Raw genomic sequence first — 17718 nt, 5'->3', positions numbered from 1 at the left:
TGCACCTACGTTTTAGTTACTGTGGGCAGAGGTAGGGAAAATCCTATCTCTGCATAACTGTCCTATGGTAATTAATTCTGGGGAAGGTTTTGTTCCAGGAACAGAGGTATAAGACTAAGGCAATCTGGATCCCAAGCCACAATAAGGAGGGATGTTGTCTTGGAGAGGCTGATGCCAGTATCACCCAATGCCTTCAGCACTGAGACGCTGCCAATTGGGTGTTGTACTATAAAATAACTTGTTCATTATAATACACAAACAAGATAACATGCTACAAGTGAGAATGCTAGCCACACTCTTCCTCATCTCCACAGCTCATACATAGCTCTTCACCTGTGCTTTACGTGTAGTGGCCCCCACACTTATAAAGTAGAAATGACAGAAACTAAAGTTCAATATCAAAGGGAAGAGTTCAAAATAACATTGAGATTATTGACATACATAGTCAAGAGTTCTGGGCTAGATGGTCACAATGGGAGAATTAGAACCTGCATGGCTGTCAGAGATGAGGTTTTTTTCATCTTTACCTTTGGTTTTCCGGACAGGTTCTCATTTTTTCAATTAGTAGATGAATGGGAATGACCCTGTTGTTTATTGTTTGTTTCCTTTTTCTTTTCCTTTTTTGAGGACCTGGGGTTTGAAGTCACATCCTTAATTCCATTGTTTCTTTTTATGTACACATGATATGTCAGTTCATGAAAGTGGTAAAAAACAGGCAGAGCAGCAAGCACCTGAAGAAACAACACAAGAGAACTAGGGATGAGATGGTGTGAGCTTTGACTGAGAAACAGAACTAGGTAAGAAGTTCTCTAAAATGACTAAGCTCACATGCAGTTATGTCCTATGAAACTATCTGTCTTATGTATCTTTACCATATCAAAAGGAAAATCCAGGTACATTAAAACAGTTAAGTATATAAACATGTAAGTGACAATTATATACATCAGTTGGAGTCCTGGTAAACTGAAAGCAGCTTAAAAACAAAAAAAATTTTAAAAAAAACCCCAAAAACCTTTTTAATATGACTTACAGGTTACCCCAGAATAGGAAATAATGACATTTAGATGAATTAAGCTATTAAAAGCAAAAATGACCACAACCTTCATTAAAAACCAAGTAAATGTAGCATAGTATGTACAAGTGGCGCATGGTGCCAATTTTATTCGCAGCTATAATTATAGAACTCCATCTCAAATGTACAAGTTACACTTTTGTCACAGCCTTGGCTAAGTCTTGAACTAGTGCAGAATTCAGCTGTGGTAGAATGCTGATGTTTCTTGAGCTATCAACTTTATCTTTTTCTTTACTTTTTCATTTTAAAAATCCAGTTTTCATTTTATGTATTCGTTTTCGTTTATTGGTTAGGAAAATAAAACAAGATGTTCAAAACAAAAAAGTTAATTTGCCCAAGCTTTCTGAACCTCATCTGTTTAAAGGATATTGACAGATTAGATGCATCTAGCTCCCCTACCCTCTCTAAACATCCATATATATGAGTTGCCCTGGAGAGTTTTCAATGGGTCCATTCAGTACACAGCAATATTGCTTCCAATGTGTAGGCCTTTCTGTATTTATACATCATATACTATGGATACACTGTATGTAATGTACGAAACTATTGCCCTGTTGACATTCATTGCCTAAACAATGCTGGTTAAAAATCACTTTATACAATTGTTTTCTTGATGTGATAGATCTCCCAAAGTGTTTATGTTCACTCAGTCACATGACTTTCTCAGTGTTGTCAGCAGTGTACACAAGTGCTTTTCTCTACATCTTTGTTAAATCTAAAAGTAATCTGAATTAAATCTTTGTGAATGTAACTAGCAACAACTACTCTGTCTTGTTTGTTGTTTTAATTTATACGCTCACCTGTACATACTATGTTACCCCAAGTTAAATAAATGGTTGGTCTTATAAAAAAAAGAATAAAACTCATGAAAATAAGTGTACTTGTAAAACTATTAAAATATAATACTTCCACCTTGTGGGAAGATTGCTGCTATCAGCGCTGTGGGCTTTAGATTTGTACCCTTGGATATTTATGGCCACAGAGGACATGAATTTTTATTTTTTGAAATCTAGATCGAAAAAAGTTTTCTTCTTCTTTTTTCTATCTCCCAAAGTTCTGACCTATTTGGAGTGCAAATCTTTTATTTTATATACTTGCCTTCCGGTTTTTCTGGGAATCTTTTATAAAATTATCTTTTAGTATTTTTACAAGGGCGGTATCATTTAACAAAGCAGTGGATGACTGCAATTTATCTGATCTGTGTGACCCCCTTCAACTATCTTGCTCCACTTTAGACCAGCCCATACCTTAATTTTCTCAATTTTGTGGTATGAATTATTGTTCCTGGGGCTTGAACTCTGGGCCTGGGCACTCTCCCTGAGCTTGTCTGTGCTCAAGACTAGTGCTCTACCACTTGAGCCACAACACCACTTCCAGCTTTTTCTGTTTATGTGGTGCTGAGGAATCAAATCTGGGGCCTCATGCATGTGAGGCAAGCACTCTACCACTGAGCCACCTTCCCAGTCCTGATAAATATTTTATATGAGTATGCACATAGTAATTGAGCCATTGTGATACTCTCCTAAGAATATCCTCCTTTGGTTTCACTGTATGTGACTGACTGTTTAGAGTCCTGTTTAACTCATGATGTCTAAGTGTATTTTTTTTTTTTTGGTCTTTTACCATCCATTGACTTGTAGATGTACAGGCACAGTCTAATTAATGAGGGAAGCCATACAGCCTATGTTTCTTTGGGTCTGGCTTAACTTGGCTTAATATAATTTTTCCCCAAGTCTTTACATTTCCTTATGAATGGGGCATAGAATTCTATTGTAAATATATACCACATTTTCTTGATCCATTTGTTCACTTAGAGGCATCTGGGGTGATTCCATATCCTGGTTATGGTAAGCAATGCTGCAATGAATGTGGTTGTGCTGGTAACAAGTTTATATTCCCACCAACAGTGTAGTAGTATTCCCTTTTGGCCACATCCCTGCCAGCGTATGTTTTTGTTAGTGTTCTTGATAATGGTCACTCTAACTAGGGTGAGGTGGAATCTCAGTGTTGTTTTGATTTGTATTTTCTTTATAGCCAGAGATGTTGAACATTTCCTCATGTTTCTATTGGCCATTATTACTTCTTCTGAGAAGTCTCTCTTTAAGTCTTTAGCCCATTAATTAATTGGGTTGTTGTTTCTTTCAGCATTGGTTTTTTGGGGGATTAATTTTTGACCCCTAATTATATTTTAGATATAAGACCCTTGTCTGATACATAGCTGGTAAAGATCTTATCTTATTCAGTGGGATTTCTATTTATCTTGCTAGCTATGTCTGTTGGTAGGCAGAAACTCTTCAGTTTGATGTAATCCTATTTATCCAGTCTTTCTTTGATTTGCTATAATTTGGGATCTTTACTTAAGAAGTTTTTTTTTTTTTTTTGGTCCAGTCATGGGACCTGAACTCTGGGCCTGGGCGCTGTCCCTCAGCTCTTCAGCTCAAGGCTAGCACTCTACCTCTTGAGCCACAGTGCCACTTCTGGCTTTATTCTTTTTGCTTATGTGGTGCTGAGGAATCGAACTCAGGGCCTCAGGCATGCAAGGCAAGCGCTCTACCACTGAACCACCTTCCCAGCCCCTACTTAAGAAGTTTTGACCCATGCCTAGGAGCCCTAGTGTTCCCCCTATCCCTTCCTGTAGTGAATCTGATTTCTACCAAGTCCACGTTGAAGCTTGCCTGTCTGAGAGCCAGATATACTCAGGCGACAGACCCTAATTGAATAGTGTGCAATAGCTGTACTTGGGCTATTCTCTGGCTTCTATAACAGGATTGAGGGTGAATGTGGTCCAAACACCTCTTTCTCTTTAAATCTTTGGTTCAAGTTAAAAAAAAGAGAGAGAGAAAATAGGTGATTGGTGGGGGGGGGGGGATAAAAGGGGGCTATTTCAGATACACATAGAACTAAGATTTTGGTGCTGTGGTTATTGAAGTTATACAAACATGTATTTGTGGGAGCTCCATGAATAAGAATAGCTACCAAACAATGCCTCCATTTGTAGGAGTGTGGGAATCCTGTAAACCTGCAGTACCCAAGGCCAAATCCTCCCCAGGTGCAGTAAGCAGGTAGCAACTTGCCTCTGCCTAATTACTGAATTCTGGATGAGCAAGTTATAATTCATCTTTCTCATGTGCGTCAACTACTGAAGTCTGGGAAGTTACTTGGGAAGGTAATAACACGCAATGGTGGATAGACCTTTTGTTTTTTATCGCTTACAATCCCTTATCCCTTCATTACTCCCTTATGCCTTAGAACATTAGGTAATTAGGGACTGTTACAGAAGAAGCCAGTTGGTATTAAAAGGAAAAATAGTAGCAAATGAGTCAGAACAGAGTTAGGGCATGGTATGGTGATACTCATAGCGTTCTAATATTTAATTTAGTTGCACAAGAAGAAGATGAAGGCTATGAATTTCATGAGTGGGCTCATATTTTTCATGGATTCATCCTAAATTCTGTTCAGACAATTATGAAGATGTATCCCTACTGTCCTAAACCAATTAGATTTAGTTCTCTTTTAGGCCCAGCTGGGGCTTTCTGGGAGGCAGCTCTTCAGAGATGCCCATGGAAGATTAGAATTCACCAGCCACCATACCTCCTCTCTTCTTTATCTCTTAAATGTGAAGCCCTCTAGATGCATCAGAAACATAGCTGTCTGCTGCCTCCATGGGGAATCCCCACTGCAGTACATTTCTGATAGAGAAATTGGCGAGGTCACGCTGATCAGATAGCAGATGTCCTGACTGTTAGGAGTCTGGCTGACTAGCTGTCCAAGGTCTAAGAGGTCAGAGCCAAGGGAAACTCACAAGCACCACTCTGCTCTTGGGGGGAGAGGGGGCGGGGAATTGCTTTCCTTACACTGAGGCTCATCTCCCCACATGGTGCTTAGGAGGTCCCAGACAAGACTAAAAGGCAGCTTAGGTGCCTGGACTTCAAGGAATTTCTGCTTCCCTTTTTTCTCCATCTACCCTTGTGAATCCTGCAAGATTCAGTTTTAGGATGATTTCTCTTCTCTCTGATATTTCCTGCTCTACTGTGAAGTGCTGATAGGGCCCCTCTTTGAGCTTCTAGAAGACAACTTTATCATAATGCTTTTCACTTGGCTTGTATGATCTGATTACATGTCTGGTTTTGCCCTCTTTGTTTCTTTAAAAGCATTTAATAGCCAAAGTGCTGGTGGCTCATGCCTGTAACACTACCTATTCAGGAGGCTGAGATCTGAGGATTGTGGTTCGAAGCCAGCCCAGGCGGGAAAGTCTGTGAGACTCTTATCTCCAGTTAACCACCAGAAAACTGGAAGTAGCTCTGTGGCTCAAGTGGTAGAGCAGAAGCCTTGAGCTGAAGAGCTCAGGGATAGCACCCAGGCCTAGAGTTCAAGCCCCATGACTGACAAAATTTTTAAAAAGCCACTTAATACTCTTCCCCCTTCCAGAAGTTGTTAACAACTAATAACTCTAATCTTTGAAACAATCTGACCAGGCAGGCATTATGATGAAGCCCATTTTGCAGATAAGAAAGCTGAGTCACAAACAGGTTTTAATTTTCCACAGACATATATAAAGAAAAGCTAGCAATCTCATTGCCACATGACTTAACCATGCCATGTGGCTATTCCATAAAGATAGTATTTATGTTTTATTCATTTTTCACTCCTAGTGTAGCACATCAAGCCTGGCACAAGGCAAAATTAACAAGCAGTTTGAAAGAAGGAACAAAAGTCTATTTGTTAGGAAGTATAAGGAATGAATTATTATTTTTGGAGCTAGTACAACCATATTCCATTTAATGAAATCTGTACCATATTAATTTATTATGTTGTCTCTGAACTCATTTTGCTAAGAAAAAGATGTATGTGTGCATGCATGTATGAAAGATACTTTGTAGTTTACTGTCATTTATTTTCCCAGTGTTTGAGAGCCTCTGTATACTTCCACTAAAAAATGTATTAACCTGTCATGCATTCTTAAACAAGTCTTGGCACACCTGCATGTAAGTCCTGTGCCAATGAGACTTGTACACTCAACTCTCTCTAGTGGAATGAATTCTACAAAGAGGTCATTACCTCTGCATCTTTTCTTCCTACCATTTCTTTTATGTTCTAGCAAATCATTTTAACCCACAATGACTGACCAAAATTTTTTTAAAGACCCAATGCATATATTAAGGGCTTACACCTGCCTCAAAGGAGCAGAGGATCAAGCTGAACCCCAAAGGCACAGCCCATTGTTTTCTAGACCTAGAAAATCTAGACCACCAGATCTGAGGCCGTGGGCCCTTCAGTTGGGAGGAATCCAGTGTCTCTTCAATACCTCTAACCACACAGAAAAGGACTACACACAAAAGTATCTCCAGTCAGACCTGATTGGTTTGGTAGATTCACATAATGTTACAGCCAACATGGTCTAGAAATGGCTAGAGACACAGTTAGCATCTGTCAGTAAGCTGTGTTTGGATTCTCTGTGGTTCTGAAGACTTCTTGCCTAGTGGTTCCACTTCCAGCTTGTCTACATTTTGGATATCCTGGCCTTTGTTGGAAGCCTGTACCACCAAGCCCTCAACTCCTAGGGTAAAAAGCTTTGTCTTAGCGTGTGACGTCATTGGGGACAACTGTATACTCCCACAGAGGACTGAGCTTCAGCAGAGTCTAACTTAGGCCTCCTGATCACTTGTCTCTATGCAACAGCTAACATTTTTTCTGTACTTGGCCACATTCGCCTCTTTGGAGCTGTGCAGTTCCCAGCTGAGTACATAAATTTTCTTTTATTAGTGTGTATTTTATAACATAGAGTATTTTTATGAGTCTAAGTTTGTTTTTTCACTATTGTTTAAATAATCAGCAAAGCTCATAATTCTTAGTAAAATATAGTATGTTAGGATCTTAGGAATGCATCTCCATCAGGTCTTTCAGACAGTGTCTCCTTACTACACAGATAGGGCTCCAGGCTTCAGAAAACATTCCTTAAATTAACCAAGGGAAACTGTGCCATGCAGTGTGCTAAAAGTTTTTAAGTCTTTTCTTAGTCAACTGCCATCATTCGAAGTTGGAGAATACATGAGTGGTATTGGACCTGGGAAATGAAATTCAGATGCTATCCAAACTGGTCAGGTGTCTTCTTTGTGAATTTAGAATTGTTAGGCCAATGATGTATATTAAGTAATGAACAAAATAAGAATACTACTTTCCTTCTTTCATGACCAACGGTGCAGCTGACTAGCCCTCATATTGGTCTGCCTAGAATATCTTTTCTACCACAACTATCAGGTATTAAAAAAATAGTGGCTTATTTCAGTGAAAGATTTCATTTATACAATGTGAAATGTGTACATGGTCAGTGGAAGTCTGTAAGGGAAGCTCCACCTTGGTTTCTTTTTGTCTTTCTTAGTGCATGCTTATCTCATGGCCACAAGATTGCTGCCAACCTCCAGTCATTTCATCCAGCATTTCTGGCAGGAAGAAGGGAATGGGCAAGGGTTATAAGAACACATCAGGTTCCCTTTCATGGAGTTTTGCAAACATTCTTACCTATTTACTTCCTCTTTCCTCTTTCTTGCCGCCCAGATTTGTGATACATATTCAACCCTAAAGGCAAAGGAAGTTAAAAAATTACTCATTTGAGAAAAGGATATTTGCTGTTGTGTCTCTAGAGGTTTGCATGAGCTTGTCATATACCCTTGAGCTTTGGTTTGCTGTCCTCAGCTTCTATAGTCACTCTAGACACTCTTGGCCTGGGGCAGGGTGGGCCCAGACATAGGTGAATTCCATAGCTGCTTGCATGTGTGGACTGAGGAACACATGGAAACTCAGAGGTCCAGCCATACTGTCAGGTAGTGCGAGAAGCTAGAAAGAGCATCTTTGAGCTTTTCTATTTCTATTACCCCTAATACATGCTCATCTCAGGCACTATAGATAAATGAATTTATTTATTTATTTAATATCTTTAAGTAGTTGTACAATAGAGTTGCCATTAACAAAGCAGTTTATGGAGAGAGAGAGAGAGAGAGAGAGAGAGAGAGAGAGAGAGAGAGAGAGAGAGAGAGAGAGAGAGAGAGAGAGAAAGAGGAGAGAGAGAGATTCCTGGGGCTTAAACTCAAGGTTTGGGTGCTGTTCATTAGCTTTTCTGCTTAAGTCTAGTATTCAACCACTTGAGAGACAACTCTACTTCTGGCTTTTTGGTAGTTTATTGGGGATAGGAATTTCATGGATTTTCCTGCCTGGACTAGTGTCAAACTATGATCTTGAGATCTCAGCCTCCTGAGTAGCTAGGATTACAGATGTGAGCCAAGGGCTCCTGGTAAGTACAATGCATCTTGATCAATGTCACCCCTTTCAACATTCTCACCCATCCCTCCATATTCACCCCTTCTCTCACTCTACTTAGTTTTGTTGGATATATATTGAATTCTTCCTCCTCCTCTTCCTCCTCCTCCTCCTCCTCCTCCTCCTCCTTGTTGGTCATGGGGCCTGAAGTCTGGGCCTGGGTGCCTCAACTCTTCAGCTCAAGGCTAGTGCTCTACCACTTGAGCCACAACACCACTTCCAGCTTTTTCTGCTTATGTGGTTCTGAGGAATCAAACCCAGGGCCTCATGCATGCAAGGCAGGCACTCTACCACTAACTACTTTCCCAGCCCCTACACTGAATTCTTAACTGAATTCTCCTCTCTTCTCCTCTTCATTTGTCTACCTCTCTCCCCTCGACCCCACCCCATCCTTTTCAAGTACTCACTTTGTGGTGTTTATTTGTTGAACTTTGCCTTTCTAAGGAACTACACTATTTGAGTTCTCCCTTGTATATACACATGTATTAATTGGAACAGGGGTTTTTGTACTCTTCTCTTACTCCTATAAATGGAAAGTTCATTGAACATCCAAGTGGATGACCATGGATGTGGAAATTGAACGGGAAGAGGCTCCAGAAATGAGGGCAAGGAACTGAACTCACCCGAACTGAAGTCACCCACAGTCAACAGCTAGCTGCTCTCAGCTTCACAGCAGAGAAGCAGAGAGATTCAATGGCAGGGAGATACCTATATTTATATTGGTAGTGGGCTGGGAGGCAAATGTCCTCCTATTAAAGGTTCTTTTTAAATCCATACAGCCTCCAAATGGCTGGTAGGGTGCTAAAATCCCTAGTGTCAGTCTGGAATGAAAAATGTCCAAGGTGTGTTTCTTAATTCCCATCTGCTGGCAAATGTAGAACAGGGAAGATCATTCTAGAGACTATTGAGCCATTATCTGTTTTGTACTACAATCATAGATTTCAGTTGGGCTACAAGTGGAAAGTCTTTCATACTGTAAAGATGCAAGTTTATGGGGCTGGGTAGGTGGCTCAATGGTAGAGTGTTAGCCTTGCATGCATGAGGCCCTGGGTTTGATTCCTCAGCACCACATAAACAGAAAAAGCTGGAAGTAGCACTGTGGCTCAAGTGGTAGAATGTTAGCCTTGAGCTGAAGAGTTGAGGAACAGCGTCCAGGCCTAGAGTTCAAGCCCCATGACTGAAAAAAAAAAGCAAGTTTAGAGCAAAACAAACTGGGTAGTGATAGAATAATAGCTATTGAGATGGTACTGACAGCATGCTAGCCAGCTTTTAGAAATAATTTAATAAAAACATGAATGACAATCACAGAAATAAAATGACATCCCATCTCAGGGGCCTTTCCTGTAACTCAATTAACAAATTTAATCCAGGTAGCAGATTTTCAAGGCAGTCCAGGAGTGAATAAAATAGTGTTTAGCCTGAGTAACATGTTCCATGACACACAGCTAGTGTGCTTGTACTGAACTGGATTGATTCTTAATCCCGAATTCTTCCTATCACACTCCAAAAACCTCACAGCATACTTGTAATGCTTTTCAGTGGTACTAGGAGTAGATTAGAATCTGGAAGGATGTAAGTAGTGGGACATTTGTCTGGGCCTTATAGGAACTCTGGGAAGTTGCCTTTTCAGTTTAGCCATGACGCCAGGATTCCGGTAGATGGTGCCAGAGAGCTTAGAATAATTCCAGAGAGGACTGAGCAGAGCTGAAAGAAGCTGACAACAAAGCCAGGAGCTTGCATGTCAGAGGGTAGGAGTCATTGGAGAGATGTGTATTTAATCATAGGACATGTGCTAAGCATTGTTTATCAACTCAAGGACCCTTGAACGGGTTCAGAGGTGACCTAGACATACAGCCCAGTAAAATTTCAAATATTTGTGGGAGGTAGGAAATGTTTGGGAAGAGAACTGATCATTTATTTAAAGGGGGCTGCCATCTGACAACAGGAAGACTGCTGGATAGCTAGAAAGAAATAGCAAAACAATATCTCTGGTTTGTATGTGGAATGTCTTCCAAAGGCTCATGTTCTAAAGGCTTGGTCCCGGAATGGTGCTGATGAGAAGCTGTGTAAACTGAGGTGAAACTTAGTGGAATGGCCTTAGATCATTGAGGTGCCCTTGAAGGGGACTTGGAGACCCTGGCCATTTCTCTGTTCTCTGTTTGCTTACTACTTCCTTGATCATCATGAAGTTCTTGGTTTTGCTCTGTCATGTGCTGCCTTAGACAGGCCCAAATGCAATGGGGTCAACCAGTCATGAACTTGGAACCTCCAAAACTGTGAGCCCCAAATGAACCTTTTCTCTTTATAAGTGTGTATATATATATATATATATATATATATATATATATATATATATATGTACACACATATATACTGTATATGCAGTATATATATATATATACTGTTATGGTTACATGAGTAAGGTAATGAGTACATTTCCTATTGAGCATTGTTACCTCCTCCTTTGTTTTTCTCTTATCATCCCTTCCCTCCCCACCTCCCCAACTCCTTCCTCCTCCTCCAGAAGTTGTAAAGTTCATTTTCAACATATCTCTTGTATATGTCATTGTTACAATGGGTCAACCTGTATCCTTGTTTCAGCATTTTGTTATTTCCCTTCGCCTCCCCAAATTAGAAAATTGTATATACAAGATGCAGGACACCAGAATCAAATACAGTGAAAACAGGGGTTATACCACGAGGGAAGAACATACAAAATAAACCAAAAATACATTATAAGTACACTGAAAACAACAGCAAGCAAGAAAAAAAACCTCACTTAGCATCATCTGATATGGTCATACGTACATACCTTTTGACCATTTCTGCTTGTTTTATAAGTAAATTATCCAAAGTATTTGTTATAGTCATGGAAAGTCAACTAACATGCTCATCAACTTTAGTCTCTCAGAACGTGGGCCCCTTCAGGAGGTCTCCCCAGCAGCCTCATCGTATCTTTCTCGAGAATTTAATCTATAAAAAGAGAAGCAAGAGATCTGGGGCCTACAACAGCCTCAGGCCAGTGACTGAGCCTCACCTCCAACGGGTGAGGCAAAACTGAAGGAAAGAGCGAAGACAAAACCCAAAGCATCTGCTCCAATCATCATTCCTTTTCTGTCAAATGATATTAATATTTGTCTTCCTAAACTACTAGCAAGGAAAGTACAGGTGATTTTCTCACTGTGAGCCCCGCCCACTGCGAAGCTGAAAGCAATCAGCTTGTGAAGCAGCCATTGTCAGTCTGATGAAGCCTTGAGGTGAGCAGAGCCACAAGGTGATTCCAGCACTTGCCCTTGTCTCTGGAGCCCGTCAGTTCCAATTTCCTCAGCTCCAAACCAGTGTGACCCCCTGAGGGCCTGAGACACAGGATTGCAACCCAGGAGCCCTCACCATCTGTTTCTATACCAACCTGTAAAATACCTCTTGAGTTTAGTAGAAGTATAACATTTTTTAGATGTATTTATTAATGTTAGCAAAATGATAACAACTTGCAGCTTGAAGAGTTGAAAACACTTGGAGCTCTGTAAGGTAGTTCAATTCAGAATGAGACAGATTCTCCGACAATATTCCCTTTTACGTTGCTATTGCGGGTCCTAGCAAATACATATTTAAATATATATGGGCCATACACATATATGCATGCATGCATACACATAAGCATACATGCAGATACACATGTGTTTGCAATAAAGAGCTCTCTGTTCTGAAGTCTTTGCTCTTCAAAGATAGTCTAGGCCGAGAGCATCATTTGAACTATACATCCAAATCTATATCTTAACAGGATTCCCCACCGGACTTGGGTGTTCTTTAAAGTTTAAGAACCTTGGACTTTTAAATTCAGCCCCACTGGAAAGAGAGAGGAGATCCCAGAGCTGGGTCCTGACTCTTGGGTGAGCAGTATTCCTACGCATCAGGGACTGTGCCTCTGTTTCTCTGTTCTTTTTGAGGAGAGGATGGGTTTGGTAGGCAGGCATCTGGCCCTTATTTTAATAAGCAAGGGCAGGCTGTGCTATCTATCTGCGTGTTTGTAGGGCCACAGAGGTGGATGAGGAACATACTGGGAAATACAGGCCTTCTGATGGGGGTGGGTACAGAGTGTTCTAGAGAGAGGGGTGGCCGAAGGGTAAGAAATGATGGTGTCTTAGTGTGGATACAGCATATTAATTCAGGCAGCTGAAGGTCAGCAGTTGTGTTGAATCATAAGGCCTCTCTTATGATGAGAATGGGGCAGGCAGACTGAACTGGGAACATCCAGGCTTTTCAGGCAAAACATGGTCATACAAAGAGATTTCCCAGTGGCCAATGGGATCCAAGTGTTGCCTCTGTCTGTGCTCAGGGACTTTCCTCAGGGACTCTGCCTGCTCAGTGAAGTGATTTGGCCAGCTGGATTGGGGAACAGATGGACACAGTGTGCAGATGTGCAGCCCTCCCAGCTGAGAGATTCTCGTGCACATGAAATAAGGCTACTGGTAGCCCAAGGGAGCCATTGCCATTTTTTTGACCATCCCAGATGCCAGCCCAACAGAAGAACCAGATCAGTATCTTTTCTATGGAAGTAGTCTAAGGGCTGGAGAAAAGACCAAGCTTTTGGCTGAGATGAAGACAAACTCTGTCTAAGTTCTAAGTCTAGTACTGTGAAAAGAATGTTTCTGCTCTGTTTGTCTTCTTTAAAATAAGAGGAATAGCTGGGCACCAGTGGCTCATGCCTGTAACTCAAGCTAGTCAGGAGGCAGAGATCTGAGGTTCATGGTTTGAATTAAGCCCGGGCAGGAAAGTCCATGAAACTCTTATTTTAAATGAACTACCAAGAAGCCAGAAGTGAGGCTACAGCCCTCTACCCCATAGGGTAGAGGGCTAATCTTTTCTCAGAAAAGGAAGCTCCAGAACAGTGCTGGAGCCCTTAGTTCAAGCCCCAGGACCAGCACTGTGAGGGCGGGGGTGGAGACAGACTGACAGACAGAGAGGGAGAGAGTGAAATTTTCACTGTTTATGAGCTGCCCTTCAGCAAGGCATGATGAAGACCCTACACAGGAACAGGGGGGAAAGCTATAGCCTCTCTCTCTCTCTCTCTCTCTCTCTCTCTCTCTCACACACACACACACACACACACACACACACACACACACACACACACTTCATTAGAAGTCACGTGTCCCATTCAGATTATGTTTCATTCCCTGACCTACCAGAGTCTTCAAGGCCACCCAAGTCCTTGGAATTCAGTTTTGGCACAAGTGGAAAAGACTATCTCAATCCCTTATTGACTTCTCTCATTCCCCCCCTCCCCCCCTTGCCCCGCCCCCAAGCCTTTGTTACTCATCACACTCAAGTTTCTAACTGTAGGATAAGACCAGACAAACATATTTCTGGTGAAAAAATAATGGCCTGTCCCCTTGGGCTTTGGAAAAGCACCACATTCCTTCTGTGTGCCATCAAGATTCTCATATACAATTCAGTGCTTTCTGAGCTAGCCAGCATCCATCATGGTTTCCTCTCTCTTTGCTGGCTCTCTGGGCACCTAGCAGCCTGCTGCGATTTGATCTCTGCAGATTGGTTGGCCTGTCTTATTTCTTTAGACTTCCGTGTGGTCATCTTGAGCCAGGGGAGGGGCTGGCTGCATTGACATGTCTTTTTGCTTCCATGTTTTGACCTCTGGGCTTGTTGACCCAGGAAAGACTCCCATCCAAGGCTAGTCAATTCCTAGAAATGGTAAGGGATTCTCCTTTTTCAGCACACCTTTGTTACATAGGCTCAACAGGCAATGGCCTCCAGTCTCCTCTGTCACTGTCAGACTCTTATGCTCAGGACCAATAATTCCCACTGGGACACATACTAGACAATTGGAGCAGTGGCCCCTGCCTCATATTCAAAGCAGCCAATCCTAGCATATTCACCCCACCTCTTCTGCTCCCTTCCCACACAAAACACCATAAAAGGTCATGTCTGTATTTATTTCCCTTATGCTGTCTCCATATCAATCCAGGTCTTGTATGGTATGCTGGGTGGTATGCTATATGGTACCTCCTGTGAATAAAGAAACTTGTACTTTGTGATACTCCTCACCATGTTTGCATATCTTGATTAAAATAAGTCCTGGGTCCACTTGAAAACCTCTGTCTCCTGTCCCTTGATTGGTTCATGCCCTCTTCAGCCACAGTCCATGGAGCTTCTTATCCTCTCTGGATGTACCACCTGTACTTCCTGACTCCTAGTTTGGAGGTCCCATCCCTTCCTCCAAATCTGTAATTCACTTTCTTTGAAATTAGGGTCTTTCTACGGAGCCCAGACTAGCTTTGAAGTTTGAGATTTTCCTGCTTCAGTCTCCAGAATGCTGGGCTTAGGTATGCACCACTGGGCCAGACCAAATCGGAAATATTTTACCATCATTGTTCAGACATCTCAGGGCCAATAAGGTCTAGAAACAAGGGCGACGACTATAATGAAGGCTTCTAACACTGCTCAGACCCACTGGGAAACATTTTCCTGAGCTGATGCTGTTATTTCTGAGAGAAGGATTCCCAGAGGAATATGTATGCAGTTAATTTTAAAAGATGTTTCTAGATAGCTTTCATCATTCATATTTCTCCTGGCAAGATATGAAACAAACTCTTTCTCTGCAAGTGCCTAGGGATCTCTGTGTTCTTGGAGTGTATTCCCTACAAGTGCCTAGGGATCTCTGTGTTCTTGGAGTGAATTCCCTAGCATCCAGTTGAACGCTGGCAGCCTGGGGTTCTCAGGGGGTGGTGGGGCCACTTGCAGCTAGGAGCGACTGAAGCTGTGTGATTGGTGAAGGCAGGGTGCTTTCTACTTCTTTACCAGTGGCCCCTGGTAAAGAAGTCTTTAATATAAGTCTTTAATGTAGTCGTCTTTAATGTAAGACTATGCTGGAGATAAGCTTCAGTCCATGCCTGGTTGGTTTTGTTGCTTTGGGTCTGTGGTAACCATCATGGCGCAAGTATATGGTGGAACAAACTGTTTACCTCATGGACAGGTGAGATGCAGAAGAAGGATTCATAATCATGGTCTCATCATCTATTTTAAGGATTGATCTCAATAACCTAACTTTCTAAGAACCATCAGGGAAGACAATTTCCTTTTTATAGCTTCCTTGAAGCTGTAAGAACAGCTCAGATCCTCATGCTGGATTCCTCCTGGTTTTGGGTATCAGGCTGATGGAAAGCTGTGGAGGACTAACAACTCTTCCCATGCCATCCTGGGTCCGTGAGGGGCTTGATGAAGCAGTGTCCCCAGGCATAGGCCAACCTTTGAGGTCATGTTCCTGGAAAACTTGAAGCAGGAATGTGCCTTCTCACTGAAGCCAGCCTCAGCCTGGCCCCTGAACCATAGAGAGCCTCTGATGGGGGCAGAGAGATAAGCCAGGGATAGGACTTACTCCAGGGCATCTGACGGTACTCACCCACCTGGTCCCTCTCCTACGGATTTTCAACTGGCCACATTCAGCTGGAGCTTGTCCTTCAAAGGAGTTGAACTTGGCCAGCAGGGGACTTCTAAGGATTCAGACTGGATTTCTTGGTGGGTAGGTGCTCAGAGTGGGCATGTGCCCTGTCTCCTGACTCCCTGCTGAACTACTTGGGACTTACCAGGATCCTCCTTTGCCTTTGGGATCACTACCTTCAGAGGTGGAAGTAAGACCCTTATGAGACTCTCAAATGACCATCAACCAAGCTGGCCCATACCACAGATACAGCCTCTGTCTCTCTGTCTCTCCCATTCAGCTCCTGCCCTGGAGGCACCTGTGATTACTCCCCTTCCCAACTCTCCTCATAGTTTCCCAGTGGCTCTTCACTGTGGGAAATCTTCTAGTTCTTAATCAGCTGGAGTCTGCTGTTCCTCCCAGAACTACCCCTGGAACTCCCTATCATTTAGATTTGCTTGCCATTCAGCCCCATCAGGAGCACCTGCTAGAATTAAGAACAAGCTTATGGCTTTGAAAGGCTACTAGGGATTAGTGCTGGGTTCCAGTCTCATCACAGCCCCACAAGCCACATTCTGAGGCCCAATTAAGAACCAATTAAGACTAGAACCTTTATCATGACCCCTTTTACTTAGAACATCCTGATTCACTGTCAAATCTTGATTTGTCCTAACTTTTAATTTTTAGTTGTACTGGGGATTAACTCAAGGTCTTGAACTTGCAGTGTGGGCACTTTATCACTTTTTGGGCTTGTAGCCTGTTTGCTCTGGTTATTTTTGAGACAGGGTCCTGCTTTTTGTCTGGGCCAGCCTGGACCATGATACTTTTATTTATGCTTCCCATAGTAGATGGATAACAGGTATGTGCTATAACTATGCCTAGCTTTCTGTTTTGACATGAGATCTTGTGAACTTTTTTTTAATCTGGTCTGGCATCAAACCATGATCCTGATCATTCCTAGAATTACAGATATAAGCCCCAGAGCCTTGCCTATCCTTTATTCTAACAATCTATATAACTCAGCCTGAAGCAAATGAAGAACAATGAGTTGTGAAACATGATAAAATGTACTCAGAAGGAAGGGACAGTTGACAAAGTAGCGAGTCCAGACCATTGGAAAATTTACCTGTTACAAGTCCTAGTGTTAGTATTTTGGGGATAATCAATTTACAAATAGAAAAAAGTTCATTATGGCTTCAGTTTCATAGGTTTCTGTCCTTGACTGATTGGCCCTGTTGCTTTGGGCTTGGTGGCAATACATGACGGCAGAAGTATGTGGTGGAACAAACAGCTTACTCATGATAGGGTGAGAAGCAGCAGAAAAGGACACCACTGAAGTCCCATCGTTTCTTGTAAGGATTGATCTCAGTAACCTAACTTTCTAATAACTGAATAGGCCTGCTTTATGAACATTCTGCTGCCTCTGATAGAATGGGTATCAAGTCTTTAGCACCTTCAGATGTAAACTATAGCAGTCATCAACCCTGTGGGTCATGCTGAGAGACTGTCTTTATTGGAGAGAGCCCGACGGTGAAGGCTGAGGAGGGAGATGTCCAGAGCATTCGGGCTGGGGTCACTTGCTTCCCAGACCTCTGGTGGTGATAAGCATGCTATTGGGGCTTTTGCTCCATGCCCAGCACCAATAGACTATATTGTTCGTGGCTATTTTCTTCTGAGAACAGACCCTCTGACTCTGGTGAAAGCCACTTTGTAACAGAGCATGTTTCCATAATATACCTTTAGTCTTAGTAAAGTATCTATCTAGGTTGGGTTTGGATTTCAGTCATTAAAATGTAAAAATAGCTGGGTGCTAGTAGCTTACACCTATAATCTTAGCTCCTCAAGAGGCTGAGGTCTGAGGATTGTGGTTGAAAGCCAGCCTAGGCATGAGACTCTT

At 42.1% G+C, this 17718-nt stretch overlaps 1 long non-coding RNA gene across 1 annotated transcript; it reads left to right on the top strand.

The window, feature by feature from the left end:
- The first annotated feature begins 1020 nt into the window (after positions 1 to 1020).
- Positions 1021 to 16814, top strand: LOC122110857. Its single transcript, XR_006147925.1, has 3 exons — positions 1021 to 1272; positions 1380 to 1381; positions 16804 to 16814. It is a non-coding gene; the product is annotated as an uncharacterized LOC122110857 (long non-coding RNA).
- Positions 16815 to 17718: the final 904 nt, after the last annotated feature.

This window comes from Dipodomys spectabilis, unplaced genomic scaffold (assembly GCF_019054845.1).
Source record: "Dipodomys spectabilis isolate Male_0828 unplaced genomic scaffold, ASM1905484v1 ptg000081l, whole genome shotgun sequence".
Taxonomy (NCBI): domain Eukaryota; kingdom Metazoa; phylum Chordata; class Mammalia; order Rodentia; family Heteromyidae; genus Dipodomys; species Dipodomys spectabilis.
This window is presented reverse-complemented; position numbering and strand designations above follow the sequence as displayed.